Raw genomic sequence first — 16,089 nt, 5'->3', positions numbered from 1 at the left:
ATCATTGTTTCAGTCCCTGATTCAAACCAAAATTCAGCAGAATAAAGTGCTTCATTCAAGTTAGGTGATATGATATTACTTCCCAGGACATAACTATGGGATGAGAGGAAACACTTAAGGTATTGCAGTAATGGAGAAGCCAAAAAAGCTTCCTCAACCAGGGAAGGTCAGTTGCCAAGCCCAGTAAATAGTGAACACTGCAGTTTATAGAGTTCAGGGCTCAATTGTTTATAAATAGAGAGAAACAGGCTGAATGATGTAGAAAAAGAGAAGGGAAACATATGCTGAATTTTGGAGATATGCAAACTCTTAAGAATATAGGAAGTTACATGCAAGAGTGGGATCTGAATGTAGGAGAATCCCTTTTTCCCTGCTAAATCTCTGGTAAAGGCAATCAAATATTCATGGTATTTTAAATGTGATGAAATTTCTTGAGGAATTAAAAAGAGGAAGCTAAGATCTGCATGCCATTGGGCATGGGGCAGAGTCCATGTACATAGATGAGGGGACAGTGGGACTCATGAGTTATGCAGAGAAAGAAACAGACGTGAACTTATGACTTTCACCTCTTCTAATAATTCCTGGTTGTTCTGTGAAAAAATGACACTTCTTGATTATTTATAGCTTCTTGGCAGTTTATTTGAAGCTACGTTACTTCATGAAACAGAGAAGGCACACAGAGATGCTTATTCGGTCCACCAGATTTGGGTCCATTTTCAACAAGTCCCAGTATTTACAAAACTTAACTTCAAGTGCCCCCTTTTAACAAAATTTGGTCTGTACCTGCCCCAAGGGAGATTTAGATGTCAAGCACTGTATTGTTACTTTCCCTCTAGAGATGACAAGGCAGCTGGCAGACTGATAATAGGTCTGCGTAGTTATATTTTACTATGCCTGTTGCAAAAGAAAAAAAAATTAAATAGACCAATTGAAAAATGAAGCCATTGTAAGCTGATCTCTATGGAGTCACTAAAATGCAAGGGGAAAATATCAAAGCAGCAAATTAAATTCAAGATAATCAGCCCTGTGGCTAGTCCTCAGTGGATTTTCTAATCTAGCTCTGCCTAATTGCATTCTTTGTAGGACATATTATTGCTGTTTTCCCAGAAGTGTTTTTTTTTTAAGTTTGGGGAATATATAGTATAATCACTATCTCTTTATGTTATAAAATGTCATGATTTAGAAAAGGAAAATTTCATAGAGTATATAATGTCAATCATCTCCCTTTATGAGAATGTGTGCCATTCATTCATTTTGTTTGAAACAGGCTTAGGGAAAATATCCTTTATTCTGAGATCAGTTGGTTTTTATGCCATATTTTGACCTGATTTGCATAAGAGTACAGTTAAAGGATGTTGATACATTTAGGAGTGCAATTGTGCTCTGTCCAAATGTGCCTATTTTATATTCCAGTTACATCCTTCCAAATATCCAAACAGGATTATATATGAACTACTCCCCCGCCTTCATACTCACTCTCACAAACTCTAACACATGTTCATATTTTAACACTTACAGACAAGTTTAGACTTCAGATGTGGGCATGGCATCTCTACTCTTCCCACTCTTTTGAAGCCCAACAAATACATAATTAACACTCCTTGGAAGCTTCCTTAGGCCTCAGAGTCCTATAAGCTATGTGTATTTTTTGACATGACCCAGCCTGGCAGCTCTGATGACCTTATATAAAATACAATTGAGAAATTAAAAACCAGAAGTGATTGAAAGGAATATGCTCTCCCAAAATCAAAAACTCCTCAGCTCTCCCATGGAGAAGACTTTATGGTAGCTTTTGTATTACAGTTAACTCCAAGTTGACAGTGTAGCTATAGCAGAACACAGGGAAATCAAAATGATATTGGAGCCATTCTGTGTAAACTCTAAATTAAGGATCCATTATTGCAAGCCTAAGAATCTGTAGAATTTTTTTCCCTCCCACTTATTATATAGGAGGGCTACCCACATGTCCTGTGAAATTTCCCTTTTCCCTTAGTCCCTGAGAATGTCACATCACCCACACAGATTTTGACATGCTCCTCTAGACTATGATACGAGCTTATGCTCCCATTTCTCCTGAACCCCAGCTCCCTTGGTAACATGGATCCATCTGTGTTTCCCTCCAGAGAGTCGTTGTCTTAGTTATCAGTGAACATTGCATACTAGCCAACTGACCAAAGTTAAGGTAAGGTTGTTAGTGAAGAGGCCTTAGGTTTTCCTTCTTCAGTATCATTTGCATTTTAAAAGGAAATTCTTTAGCAGAAAGGAATGACTTTCTAATGCAAATCAGCCTATCAGCAGTAGATTAGATCATTACTCAGCAACTATTAACTGCTGCTCCCACTGTTTCCATGGGTAGTGACCTTTTAAGCCATCTGACTTTGAGCTTGGTCATTTGACCTGCATTAGCTTTAGTCAGTGGCATATTAGCAGAGAAGATGAGAGCTGAGGCTTGAAATGTGTACTTGCATGATTAGGCTTCCCTTCTTGAGCTCCTGCCTTCTGTCGTGAGAAGAACATGCCACTCTCATCCGAGAAGGATAAGAGACACATGGAGCCAACTTGGACCCAACTTACAGCCTGTCGCTGAGTCCAGCCTACAACTATTGCACCCCAGCTGACCTGCAGGTGTGTGAATGAGAGAGGAGTATCCTCGAATGCCACTGGTTTGGGGTGGTTTTGTAGCATTTTTGTCATCCTAGCTTACAACTGGCTCCTGGAGTAAGGGGGTGCTCCTCCCGGGACAAATTCCCTATGAAACTGCTGAAACTGAAGGAGGGCAAGGGGAACAGCATGTTGGGTTGAAAGGGTTTTGTTCCTCACAACTTGTTCGGGTCGCTGCACCATTCATCCCTTCTGGCCATGGCGCCAACTCCCGAAGTGCTTTCTCCCCAGACCCTGCTAGCACAACCTGCTCCGTGCGCTGTTTTCCTGCAGCCACAGTGCTGCCAGGCAGCTATATCTGGGAAGTCTCTCTGCACCAGGTGAAACCTCGACCTGGACAGGGGAGGGTTCTTGACTCTGGATGAGAAACAATTGTCGAACAGATCAGATGAGCGTAGGTAAGGAAGGAATTCATTAAAGCAAGAGCAGCGGGAAATGGCAGCTGCCTTGCAGGCAGCAGAGAACAGGCAAGTGCAGAGGGAAAGAGGGCCTCTGTCCACTTGGATCCGCTGTATGGGGACTAGCCCTACCACTCCAGGATTTGGGGGAGCCATGGAGCATAGGATGAAGTGAGATTATGTTTTGAGAACTTCTCAAAGAAAGGAGATTTTCAGGCAGGCTACTAAGAGCAGATCACACAGCTGCAGTTCCACCCAGGTCACCCAGGCAACAGAAATATGCAAGCCCAAATCTGAGCTCTTAGCACACCCTTCCTACTTACTAGATGTAAAGCGGAGAAAGAGTGAAGACTTGGAAATAAAATGAAATTGCAAACAGACAAACCACAATAATCTGAGCATTTGAAAGTACGCACTTAAAGAAAGGAATGTGCAGGCATCCTCAGAGAAGTGGTACACTAAAATTTGGGGCATTCTGTCTTTTAAGGCTTTCAAAATGGGGTAAAGGGCAGAGGAGAGGTTGTTGGATGTGAGCTTGACTTGTGGTCTTGATGCTTATCTCCAGTGAGAGACACCATGTCTCCTTTCCTCTGTTATCAGTCCTCCAGCTGATTTTGCTAAATAAGCCTGACACCAGGGATTTATTTATCCTGTTCTTCTTCAAGATAGTGGTTACCCTCAAAGAGTAGGGACATTCCAGTTAAGATTGCTTGCCCTGCCTTAAGGTAGTCCGTTGGCTGATCACTAAAGAGTATGTTAGAAATCTTATTTCTCAACTTTTGTTTTTGAAATGGAATCTTAGCCTTAAGATGGAGTCCTTCCTGTTCTTACTATACTGTTTATATCTCAGCATTTTCATCACAGGCAGGAAAAATTAATCAAGATGTTTGTCCCAGGTCCCTGCTCTACCTCAGCAGCGTGCCCTCTCTATCCCCGCCCGCTCACCTCCACTCACCTCCTCCCCCCGGGGGAACTCCATGGGTGTGTACATGGTGACTGGCAAACACTAGGCCAATTACGTACCAGGAAAGGAGGAGAGGAGAGAATGGTCATTTCCTCTCCACCCGCTGCCCGGCTCTGCAGTGGTAAACACCCACTGGTATATAAATGGCCCAAGGCCAGGCGGGAGATTCTGGAAACTCTGCCATTTCACCCACACTACTATGGGTTGGAACTCTTTGTACAAGAATCTGATGCTGGCTGAGCATTTTTCTTCTCTTTTTTAAATATAAGAGAAGGATAAGTCGCAGCCCCCAGAATCAAATGTAAACCTCAAGAAATAGGCTGGTGGAAGAGTAGAGGCAAAGCAGCCCCAGGGATCTAGGTGGTGGTACCTCGTGGGAGGCTTTGTGAAGCACCAAGGTTGGAATGAATATAGGCCAAGTGATTTCACTACGGAATCATTCTCGAGCTTCAGAGAGACAGTTAGCCAAAGCAGTCTCCCACATATTCTTCAACTACTGTGCCACCGGAGGGCAGGCCACTTTCATGGAAATCGGCAGGAGCTATAGATTTCCAAGGGGCAGACAACCCACTACTTTCAGAAGAGAAAATGGATGTTGACCAAACAGATAACTACACTGACCTCACAATATTCTGGCAAAAATCCATATCTTGTCATATCTTACAAGCAACTAATCGTCTGACTGTTGGTCAAAGATCTTGGAGCATGGGTTGATCAAGATAATGTAGGACAGGTTAGGTGAAGTGTTAGGAAAGTAGTTTTTTTACAAATATTCCACTACCCCTGTTGAAGTTTAAGGACCATTAAGCTAGACTTAATGACAGTCAGGTTGCAGGCTGACTCTCCCATTTGTTAGCTCTTTGTCCTTGGGTAACTCACTTCATCCATCTGGGCATCAGCACTCATACTCTCAAGGTGGACATAAAACTTAGGCTGTTTATGTCAAGGTGGTTAAGGCCTCACCCCACCACTGTCTAAAATATTTTAACTTAGTGTAGGACACTAAATACTATAAACTTTCTGCATTATGTCACTTAATCCTCACAGCAACTACTTACAGCAGTATGTTATTGGCTCCATTTTACAAGTAAGGAAGCTGAAATTGAAGACAAGCTAAGTAATTTACCCAAAGTCAGAGTAGCAGTAAGTGGTGATCCTGGATCCAAACCCCAGGTCTGCTTTCCCCTGAGTCTGAGGTTCTGACCGCAGTTACTACATTCCAGTGGAGTAGGAATAGTAGTGCTGGTGAGTATACTTACCAAGTAGTATACAATAAAATATAGCTATACAAAATAAAATACCAAAAATAAAAGATTATTATTTTCTATAAATCAGGTTGGATTTTTACCAAATAGTAAAGGACCCATCTTAATCCTGGCCTTGCTAACTTGAAAATGTACACAAAACTGCATCTGTTTATTTAACATGAGCATCTTAATTCAAGTTCCAATTACCCAGGAAGAAAGATAAATATGTAAAGAGAAAGGGAAGAGATTACAGGTGAAACCAGAGTGGCACAGAAGAGTCTGAATCACTAACAATGTGCATTTCAAATAAGCAAGAACCAACCAAGGACTATAGTTAACTAACATTGATCATTTATAAAATTAATTAAAGATTTCCATAATATTAAACATCTCTGTGCACAGTGACATCTTGGGTTCAGTATTAATTAAAATGTGTTAAAACAGTAGGTCTATTTAGCTAGAAAATGAAATGCAGAAGTTATGTCAGCAGTTATTTCAAGCACTGATGTTTGTCCGCTCCACACCCAACTAAGATCTAGCATGTTTTTAAAGATTTTAAAGATAAAAGTAATTGATCTCTTTGTAAGACCACAAAAATGTTCATATCAACATGATTACTTATAATGTGTTGCTATTTTGCAAGAAGATCGGCTTATTTCTGCCTCCAGCTACTCACTCAGAGTAGTCTAACAAACAAGACAAAATACTGTCTGGAGATAAGGCTTGTTTCGAATAGTTTACCAGTCACGACCATATGTAAGGATTAGAACACATGGAATACTAACATAAAGATGCTCTACGAGAAAAGAAATCCCCCAGTATCATGTAAAAACTCCATTTCTGAAAAAAAAATCGCTATGTATTTTACCATTCTTTATGCATAATTAACGTATTAGGCTCTGAGAAGTCCTACAGTTGTAATTATTTAGCCATAGGATGCTTCATGTGGGTAAGTAGATAAAAATCACATACAGCAATTATCCTAAAACAGGTTTCATGGGAGCCTAGTATTAGGAAATAATAATTATATGGGAAAAAATGAAGGAAAAAAATTATTTCCAATATTGAAAAATGACTGCAAAGACCAATTTAATAGAGTGTTTCAAGTGTCCAGAGGGCTTATAGCACAGAATATGCTGGCTTCCCTTCTGAGGAGAAGAGAACAAGCATATGTAAGTGTGAACGATAATAAAATGGAAATTGTTAACAAATAGAAAAGAAAGAGAAGGTCTTTGAAGTGAAACACTGAAATGGTTAACTTGTTGAGGCACAACTCAGATTTTTACATGCCAGAGATGGTTTAAGTATGATCCTATAGTAGGAAACAACAAAAAAAGCTCAAATGATTTCATTTAGTCCAATAATTGCTTAGTTATCTACATTTAATGGTCTTTCTATTTCAATCCAGAAGTAATCTTCAAAATAAGCACTTAATAGAAGAAAGATAAAGTTAAAAAATATTCATCATGGTCCATAAAACCAGTCTGCGTCATTATCAGATTTTTGTTAAACATGACTTCTATGGAAATAACTGAAGGCCACCCAAATGAAAATAAACGAAGGCTGTTTCTTTCGGAGTTTGTTACAGCAAGGGAATCAGCCCCCATCGCTCATGTTTGACAGAGACTCAAAGGCAGGCAGAGGAGAGGGAAAGTTTTATTGTGGAAAAATGGGAGGCTTCTGGTCTGCCCCAGTTGGAGGCTGTTGGCATGAGGAAACTAGGCAGGCGCCAAAGATTCCTGCAGCTGCTGTGAAAGTAGACGGGAAAAGGCATGGAAGCTGGGAGACCTGGTAGGAGGCTGCTGCAGGAATTCAGGGCAGACGTGTTGGTGACTTGGACAGGATGGTAGTAACAGAAGGGCTGAGATATACGTGGATCTGGATATGCTTTGAAGATCAGACTGGTAGGATTTCCTGGCATATTGGATTTAGGGCTTGGCGGAAAGGGTGGAGTCATGGATGACCCATGATTTTTTTGGTGGGAGAAACTAGAAGGCTGGAGCTGAAATCAGTAGAGATGGGAATGTCTAGATGGAGCAGGATAGAGGAAGGTGGAGAGGAAGTGCTCCATTTTGGACATGTTAGATTTAAGAGCTCAGACCTCCAAGTACAGAGGACAAGAAGGCAGTCTAGTTAGTGTCAGAGTTCAGACTTTTATCAGTCAACTCAAACTGCTGTAACAAATGCCTCAGACCCGGTAGCTTAAACAACAGTTTATCTCTCTCAGTTCAGGAGGCTGGAGGCTCAAAATCAAAGTGCCAGCTCTCTCGCTGTGTCCGCACACGGTCTCCCCTCTATGTATGTGTGTCCCTGGTGTCTCCTCCGCTTCTGGGGACAGCAGACATACTGAATTAGGGACCACCCTCGCGACCTCGTTTTAACTTCATCACCTCTTTAAAGACCTTATTTCCAAATACACTCACATTTTGAAGTACAGGAAGTTAGGACTTCAGCATAGGAATTTCCAGGGGGTTATATTCAGTTCATAGCGAGAACTGAATTCAGATCTTCCACTTCTATGTTCGTTTCTATGTCCCTCTGCTCTGAAAAAAACCAGCACGGCTCATTGGCTCAAAATGCTACCTACACACTGACGTCTTCCCTGACCACCTTATTTAAAACTGCAAATCTGCACTTCCTTCAGACACGTCATTCCTTTTTCCTGCAGTATTTTTTCTCATAACCATTATTTTCTAAAATTGGTAAGTTTTCATTCAGTTTTTTATATTGTCCCACTTCGTCAATCAATATGTAATCCAGGAGGATGGGGCTTTTTGTGTCTTACTTAACTGCTATATCACTGGCAGATAGAGCCTAAAAATAAATATTTTTAACTGTATGTATGGATGTATACACACACAAATGAATTGTCTAAATAAAATATTTTAACCCACGTGACTGCTAGGTGAGCATTCACTGAGCAAAACCAGAGTAGAGTTACACACATTGTGAAAGCAGGGCCCCCATCTGTCCCACGTATAAATAATCAACACAAGATTTCGTTCCATTTCCATTTTTTTCATGTAGGACTCGGGCTTTACAAACTTTGGAGCCTTCGATCACAGAATTTTTACTGTATCTCCACAGGGCAGCAATCAAACATGTGATGTCACCAAAACAGACACCATGGAGAAACAGTTGCTAAGACAGCAGGAGGTGATCAAATTCTGGAATCCTGCGCCAGGGGCTGACTGCGAAACATATCTTGAGAGTGAGGCAACCTCCTATCGTGTGTGGGAGTGTGCACATTTATAGATATAGCTCTCTAGTGGGATTGTCTTAGGCTGAGGAGAAAAATTTAAAAAGCAACTGAAATGGCTTCTTCTATCTTCCTGCAATCTATTTTGTAGGGTGAACTGTAAAAAAAAATCAAAAATAGAGAAGAGAGATAAAGTAAATGTGACAAAAACAAGAATGGAGTGGGTTGAACGCTTCTTGTTCACCCAGAAACAGAGAAGCACAATTACTATTTCTGTAAAAAACTGTTTCCTGTGTCCCTTCTGTGTGCATCTCCTAGGGCGGCCATAACACAGTACCACAAACTGGGTGGCTTAAAACAACAAAAATGCCTTGTTTCACAGTTCTGGAGGCAGGAAGTCTGAATCAAGGTGTCAGCAGGGCCACGCACCCTCCGAAACCTGTAGTGGGGTTCTTCTTTGCCTGCTTCCAGCTTCTGGGAACTTGCCGATGGTTTTGGTGTTCTCCCACTAGTAGCTGCGTCACTCCAGTCTTTGCCCTCATCACCACGTAGTGTCTCCTGTGTGTCCCTGTCTTCACATGGCCATCTTCTAACAAGGGCACCAGTTGTACTGGAGTTGGGGAACATCCAGTCTCATTAAGATGAGGATCTTAATGACCCTACTTCTGCAATGACCCTAATTCCAAGTAAGGTCGCATCCGAGGCACTGTGGGTTAGGACTGGAGCATCTCTCTTAGGTGGAGTCACAGTTTATCCCAAAAACATGTTCCTAGGATTTAAAAGGTGGGAAGAATTTTAGAAGTCATTAACTAATCAAGTAGTTTTTAAACTTCTTTATATAGAACTGGAGTGAAATTTTTTTACAAAATAAATCTTACATGAATCCTCAGTGCAAAAGACTAAAACAGGAGTTCTGGAAGTTTCTGAGGTTGTCAATATTATAGGAGACTAGGGAGAAAGAGAAAAGACTAGCAATAAGAAGAGGTCAGGAACGACCTCACAATGAAAATATGCCATGAAACGAGGAGAATGATAAATTCTGCTCTCAGGACTTTGGTTCCAATGCATTAAAAAAAAAAACATATCAGACTGAAATGGCAAGTTACTCTACTTGAAGGTTGGTGCAGGTGAATTCTGAAGGAGGTCCCACAAAATGACCTCCCCTTGCTTTTTGGCCAGCCCTTGATGGATGTATTTCCACAGAGCATTTTTTCCCCCACCACAATTCTCTTGTTCAACAGATGAAAGAATTGAATCTCAGAAGGGAACATGCTTTGCCCATTTCCCTCAGGGATTACTGGAGGAGGTATCCAGTCCCTTTCTTACATGCCATCCCTGGGCACCGAGACAGTGTGGGAACCAGGAATGTGTGCAGGTGTGGGTACCTAGTGTGCAGAAGCTCAGCTTCCCTTAGTTCTTTACAACTCAGCTCGATTATTCTTTCAAGCACACACTTTTCCAAGAAGCAGAAAATTAACTTCAGTTATTTGAGGGTCATATCAACCAATCTACCCTCCTGAGTTGCCCTTACTTACATATGCTTGGCAGAGGAAGTGTATGAAGTGGCCAGGAGTGAAGTCAAGGTGTTGCCCCACCGCTGCTGCTGTGCGCTGCAGTGTCTGCATACTCGAAAGTCCTGGGGCTGTCAGTTCATCGCTGTTCTGCCTTTTCTGTCCTAACCCTGGCGCCATCCAGGTTGGCTACCTTGCAGCTATTTCCATGACTACCGAGAGATCAGAGAAGCATTTGGCTTCTCTCAGAGCCACATGAAACTCAAAGGAAATCTCTGTGGATGCCTCAGGTCATCTGCCAGGATATCCAGCGTACTTTAAACTGCCGAATGGTGCTGAAGGGGTAGCAATGTGTGTGGCATGTCAATTCCTCAGGGTGGGTCAGGGAAGAATGCACACGTCTCCTAAATTAGCAAATCCCTCAAATTAATCTGAGGTTTCTCCTATACCTACCCTAAGGTTAAATCCAGGACCGCTTCTCAGGGCCACAGGAAGGAAAGCTTTCTGGCTTTTGCCTGGAGGTGGAAGAGATGCCCTTACCATCATCATTCTCCCAGATCTATTGTTCATGTTGTCAGCAATGTAGAGCTTTTGCAACTCAAAAATTCACCTCTGTCTGCTTTTCTGTTGTACTAAGTACACTTAGAGGCAGTGGGCACTCTGTAATCTTGCTTGCATCAAGAACGGCCAAAGGATGAAAAAGAGATACTGGGAATGAAAAATACATTGGTGCACACATTAAAATATGACCCCATATCATGAACATCACATTAATAACTAACATCTGTAAGCCATAGAACAATTTCCAAATTAAAATGGAAAGCCATTTTAATTGAGTGGAATCCTTTAGAAAGCAGACCACTATGTTTCTCATCCAAATGAAGTGAGAATATGAATATAAAAGTCATTGTAGAATGCCTGGAACGGAGCAATGTTTGAGAAATATTTGTAGTATTAATAAAATTATTGGGTTTTTCCCACAAGCTCAGCATTGATAACTGTGTTATTTGTAATTCTCATGGAACACTCTATGCTCAGTCATCTTTGAAATCCTTCTCCTTCCCTGTATGAAAGGTGACATCCCCTTGATTCTAAAATCTTTTGAAGTCTTTCTTTTTTTAATCTTTGTCAAGGGAAAAGCCTCTAAAATAACTGCAAACCATAGATAGAACCCATACAGGATGCTTGATTTACCACTGGCAAAGAAAGAGAGGGAGAGAGAGAATTTGAATTGTGATTGTTAAAGCACTTGAAAGAAAATTGCAATAATGAGCTGAAAACTAACTCTGAATACGTTCCTTGAGGGAAGCCTTGGGACAGCACAAGCCAGCAGCGCATCTCCACCTTCAAACACATGGTAAGGTGAAGACATCTTTGATTTATTTTGTCATGTAATTTCCCGTTCATCTCTTAGCCTTAAGCCACAGATGCTTTAAGCCTCTTGGTCAGACAATCAAAATTTTTCTTTCTTTGCCTATTATTTTTCCCACTGACAGGATTCCCATAAGAACAGCCCAATGAAAATGTGCTTTCTCCGGTGGCTCCTCACTGCCTCTGAAAAACCTCCGAGGGAATTAGGGCCTCTATCAAAGGGAAATTCTCCGGGAACGTTCAGATGGGGTGGAAATCAGAGCGGGGCGGTTTTCTCCCTAATTGTGTATGCAGGCTCACAGTAACGTAGGAAGACCTCTTCGAGATTTCACAGTGCTGGAGGGTGTTTGCCAGGACTGCCCTTCCCTTCTGGCCTTCCTTCCCAGAGGGCCACAGAACTGGGCAACTCGTTCCTTTCAAGATGCCACCCAGAGAGAGGTTATTATCCCATTAGACTAGTTCCAGCTGCTAAGGAAAGGCTTAGGAGCACCACCCTGAAAAAGATGCTTCTCCTTTGCATGTTGTTTTGGGAAGGCTCCCCCTTTTTTCTCCCTCACTCTACCAATTTATACCAGTAAGCAGTCCAGATTTCTTGTTTGTTATTAACCTGTTCAAACGTCTGCTCAGAATAACTAACAGGATCCATATTGTTAGAAGCAACAAAGTAGTGCCATTAGTGACATTTTTAATTTGTGTCCCCCTCCATCCTCTTCATTCCTATTCCTGGTGACACTAGAACACTTCCTTCCAACTATTCCCCAGTGTTCACCTCATTCACTCGAACATTCAACACGTAGTATTAAGCATCTTCCATGTGGCTGGCACTGTGCTAGGCCTTGCAGATGACCAGTTAGCATTAATGTAGTGAAGAGTTAATTTAAAAAACAGGCAGTATTGAAAAATCAAAGTTGCCATTTCTCAATTCCTAAGCTCTGGTTTTCTTAAACTAGGTCCTTGTTGGTTTAATTTACTTGTTATATATTTACTTGTTAAAATGTAACTGCTATACGTAATGATGCCCTTTTATGAATTACGTATTTTTATTCTTTCCAAGCCAGAATCCACTGTAGTTAATGCTTCACATAATGAGAGTGTATATCAGAAGATTTGCCCTTACTATGACGTCAGTAAGCATTTTAACCACAGAAATAGAAAAAGAGCCCAATTTATCTGTTGGCTTGAAGCCGCTTTGGCTAGGTGTTTGTCTCGTAAGTTAATGTTGGATGGAGATACGTGAGTGGGGCAGTTTTCCCAACTGCCTTTTTCTCAGCCAAGAAATAAATTGAATCAAGTGAAGGCATGAAGAATAAAACAGAGCTGCTCTGTTTAAACCATCCAGAAGCTTCAGCAGGTCTGAAGATGGGCCCAGAACCACGGCCCTGCCAAGGAGAGTGGGAAAACCATGTACTAGAAAGATACTAGCTAGAAGCTAAGGCCTAAATTCTAAGCTGTCACTATTTAATAATGTGTGTTAGTACATCTTTCTTACTCCTTTTTGGACTTTGTGATAAATTTGTGTCTGAGTTAGAAGTAGTGAAATACGTGAATACCCAGTGGCAATATTGTGTTGAAGTCAATAACGTAAGCTCTTACGTCTGCATCTGGATGCAAATCCCAGTTGCTAGTTATTTCACTAACCTTCGATGCATCTCCTGTGCCTTTAATTTTCTCATGTATAAGATATTGGTGTTGATGATAATAATGGCAACTTCAAAAGGTTTGTTTGGTGAGTGTTGAGATAGCACATGCAGGGTTTAGAACAGCTCCTGATACATAGTACATCCTCAAGGAGTATAGTCTGTGGGGTAGATAGCAAGGCTGTTTGCCAAGTTTCCAGCTCTCTACCTTTGGGAAAAAGTCCAGTGGAACTCTATGGTCCCCTGTGGTTGGGAGAGGCCACGTGACTACTTTGAGCCAATGAGCTGTGAGTAGAAGCGAAAGGACTTTCAGGCAGAACATTAGTTACTAGACCCTCCAAAGGTCTCTTTTTCCTTCCACCAGGTAATGTTCTATTTTGTGGCAACTTCAGTAGCCCAGATCTTGGAATGAGGATGAAGGAGCTGAGGTCCTAGCCAACTAGTGACAGACCTGGGAAAAAAATTAGATCTTTTTTATTTTAAGCCACTTAGTTTTGTTTGTTGCCACAGCATAAATTAACACTGATGAAACTGTAACTATGATCATCTTCTACTAGAGAGAGAGAACTAAATTTTATCATAAATATGTTAACATAACAACTCTTCTTTTTTCGAAAAATGGCTTTAGTGAGATATAATTCACATATTATATAGTTCACACATTTGAAGAGTACAGTATACAATTCAGCGATTTTTACTATATTTACAGATGTGTGTAACCATCACAATTTTAGAACATTGTCATCACCTCACAAAGAAAGCCTGTACCCTCTCGTTATGAGCACCCAGTCCTCCCTACACTCTCACACGTAGGTTGACCTAAGAAACTACTAATCTACCTTCTCTCTCTGTAGGTTCCTGTATTCTGGAAATTTTACATAGAATTAAATAGTATGTAGTCTTTTGTGCCTGGCTTCTTTCATTTAGTGCAATGTTTTCAAGATTAGTCTGTTTACAGTATGTACCCATACTTCATTGCTTTTTATGGCTGAAAAATATTGAATTGTATGGATATACCATAGTTTGTTTATCCACTTGTCTGTTGATGGACATCTGTCTTGTTTTTATGTTTTGACTATTATGGATAATGCAGATATAAACATTCATGTACAAGTTTGTGGATGGACATATGTTTTCATTTCTATTGAGTCTATGCCATAGAGTGAAATTTCTGGGCCAAAAGGTAGTTTTATGTTTCATCAGTTGAGGAACTGCCCGGCTGTTTTTCAAAGTGGCTCCACCATTTTACATTCCTACTGCCATTTTGCATACTTCATATCCTCACTAACATTTGTTATTATTTGACTTTCTGATGCCAGTCATCCTGCTGGGTGTGAGGTAGTACCTCATTGTGGCTTTGATTTGGCTCTCCCTGATGACTACTGATGTCTGACCTCTTTTCATTTGCTTATACACCACTTGTATATCTTGGAGAAATGTCAACTCAGATCCCTTGCTCATTTCTTAAATTCATTTATCTTTTTATTATTGAGTTATGAGTATTTTTTAATATATTCTGGATATGAGTCCCTTATTGATTATATGTTCTGCAATACATTCAGTGGACTGTCTTTTCACTTCCTTGATGATCTTTAAAGCAAAATAGTTTTTAATTTTGATGGTCACTTACCTATTTTCTTTATTGCTCATGTTTTGGTTTTATATCTAAAAACCCTTTGTCAAAGCCAAAGTCATGAATGATTACCCCTATGTTTTCTACTAAAAGTTTTATAGTTTTGACTCTCGCATTTTTGTCTTTGATTCACAGCCTACTAATTCTTAGTCAATTTTAATAGTTCTTTGGGGTATGATTGATATATAATAACCTTCATATATTTAAGGTACACAGTTATATAAGTTTGCACATATGTATACATCCATGAAACACTATCATCAAGGTAAGGAACATATCCATCACCCCCTAAAAGATACCTTATACTGTCTGAAGGTGTAAGAGAGATTTCCATCTCTTCTATATTTCCACATCCCACATCTCCAGACCACATAGATCTGTTTCTGTCAATATATACTTGTTTGAAATTTTTAGAATTCTATACAAATGGAATTGTACAGAATTTATTCTTTTCCCCTTTAAAAAAAATCGGTAAAATACAGATAACATAAAGTTATTATTTTAACCATTTTTAAGTAAACAGTTTCATGGCTTTAATTACATTCACATTGGTGTACAGCCATTACCACCAGCCGTCTCCTGAGCTGTGTTCATTCTCCCTATAGCTGAAACTCTGTACCTTTTAAACAGTAACTCCTGTTCCTGTTTCCTTCCAGTCCCTGCCCACCATTCTGCTCTCTGTGTCTATGACTTTGACTGCTCAAGATACCTCATGTAAGTAGGATGATAAATAGTATTTGTCTTTTTGTGACTCTCTTACTTAATTTACCGCAGTGTCTTCTAGGTTGATTCATGTTATAGCATGTCTCAGAATGTAAGTCTAAAAAGCATTTTATTATGTGGATATATCATATTTTGTTGATCTGTTCATCTGTTGATAGTCAATTGGGTTGCTCCTACCTTTTGGCTATTGTGAAGAATGCTGCCATGACCCTGAGTGTACACATACCTGTTTGAGTCTCTGTGTTGATTTCTTTTGGGCATATATCTATAAGTGGAATTGCTAGATCATAATGATAGTTCTGTTTAATTTTTGAGGAACTTTCATACTATTTTCCTGTCAGCAATACACAAGAATTCCAATTTCTCCACATCCTCACCAATGCTTGTTATTTCTTATTTTGGTTTGTTTTTATAATAGCCATCCTACTGGTGTAAAGTAATGTCTCTTGCAGTTTTAATTTGCATTTCCTTAATGATTAAGATTTTGAGTATCTTCTTACATGCTTTTGGCCATTCAGGTATCTTCTTCTGATTAAATGTTCAAGTCCTTTGCTCATTTTTAATTAGGATGTTTGTGTTTTGTTGTTGAATTGTAGATATTCTTTATATATTCAGAATATTAATCCATTATCAAATAAATGATTTGCCAATATTTTGTCCCACTCATGGGTTGTGTTTTCACTCTGTTGCTAGTATGTTTTGATGCACGAAAGTTTTGGTTTTGATGAAATTTAGTATGTTTATT

The 16,089-nt window shown here is 40.1% G+C and overlaps 1 long non-coding RNA gene across 1 annotated transcript in view; it reads left to right on the top strand.

Annotated features, from left to right (window-relative positions):
* The window catches only part of LOC140848138 (uncharacterized), a 47,404-nt gene that overhangs the window by 3,528 nt on the left and 27,787 nt on the right, over positions 1-16,089 (top strand). The window contains exon 2 of the long non-coding RNA XR_012128684.1: positions 15,278-15,335. This is a non-coding gene — a long non-coding RNA (uncharacterized lncRNA). The remainder of the gene's footprint in view (positions 1-15,277; positions 15,336-16,089) is intronic.

This window comes from Manis javanica, chromosome 3 (genome assembly GCF_040802235.1).
Source record: "Manis javanica isolate MJ-LG chromosome 3, MJ_LKY, whole genome shotgun sequence".
Taxonomy (NCBI): domain Eukaryota; kingdom Metazoa; phylum Chordata; class Mammalia; order Pholidota; family Manidae; genus Manis; species Manis javanica.
This window is presented reverse-complemented; position numbering and strand designations above follow the sequence as displayed.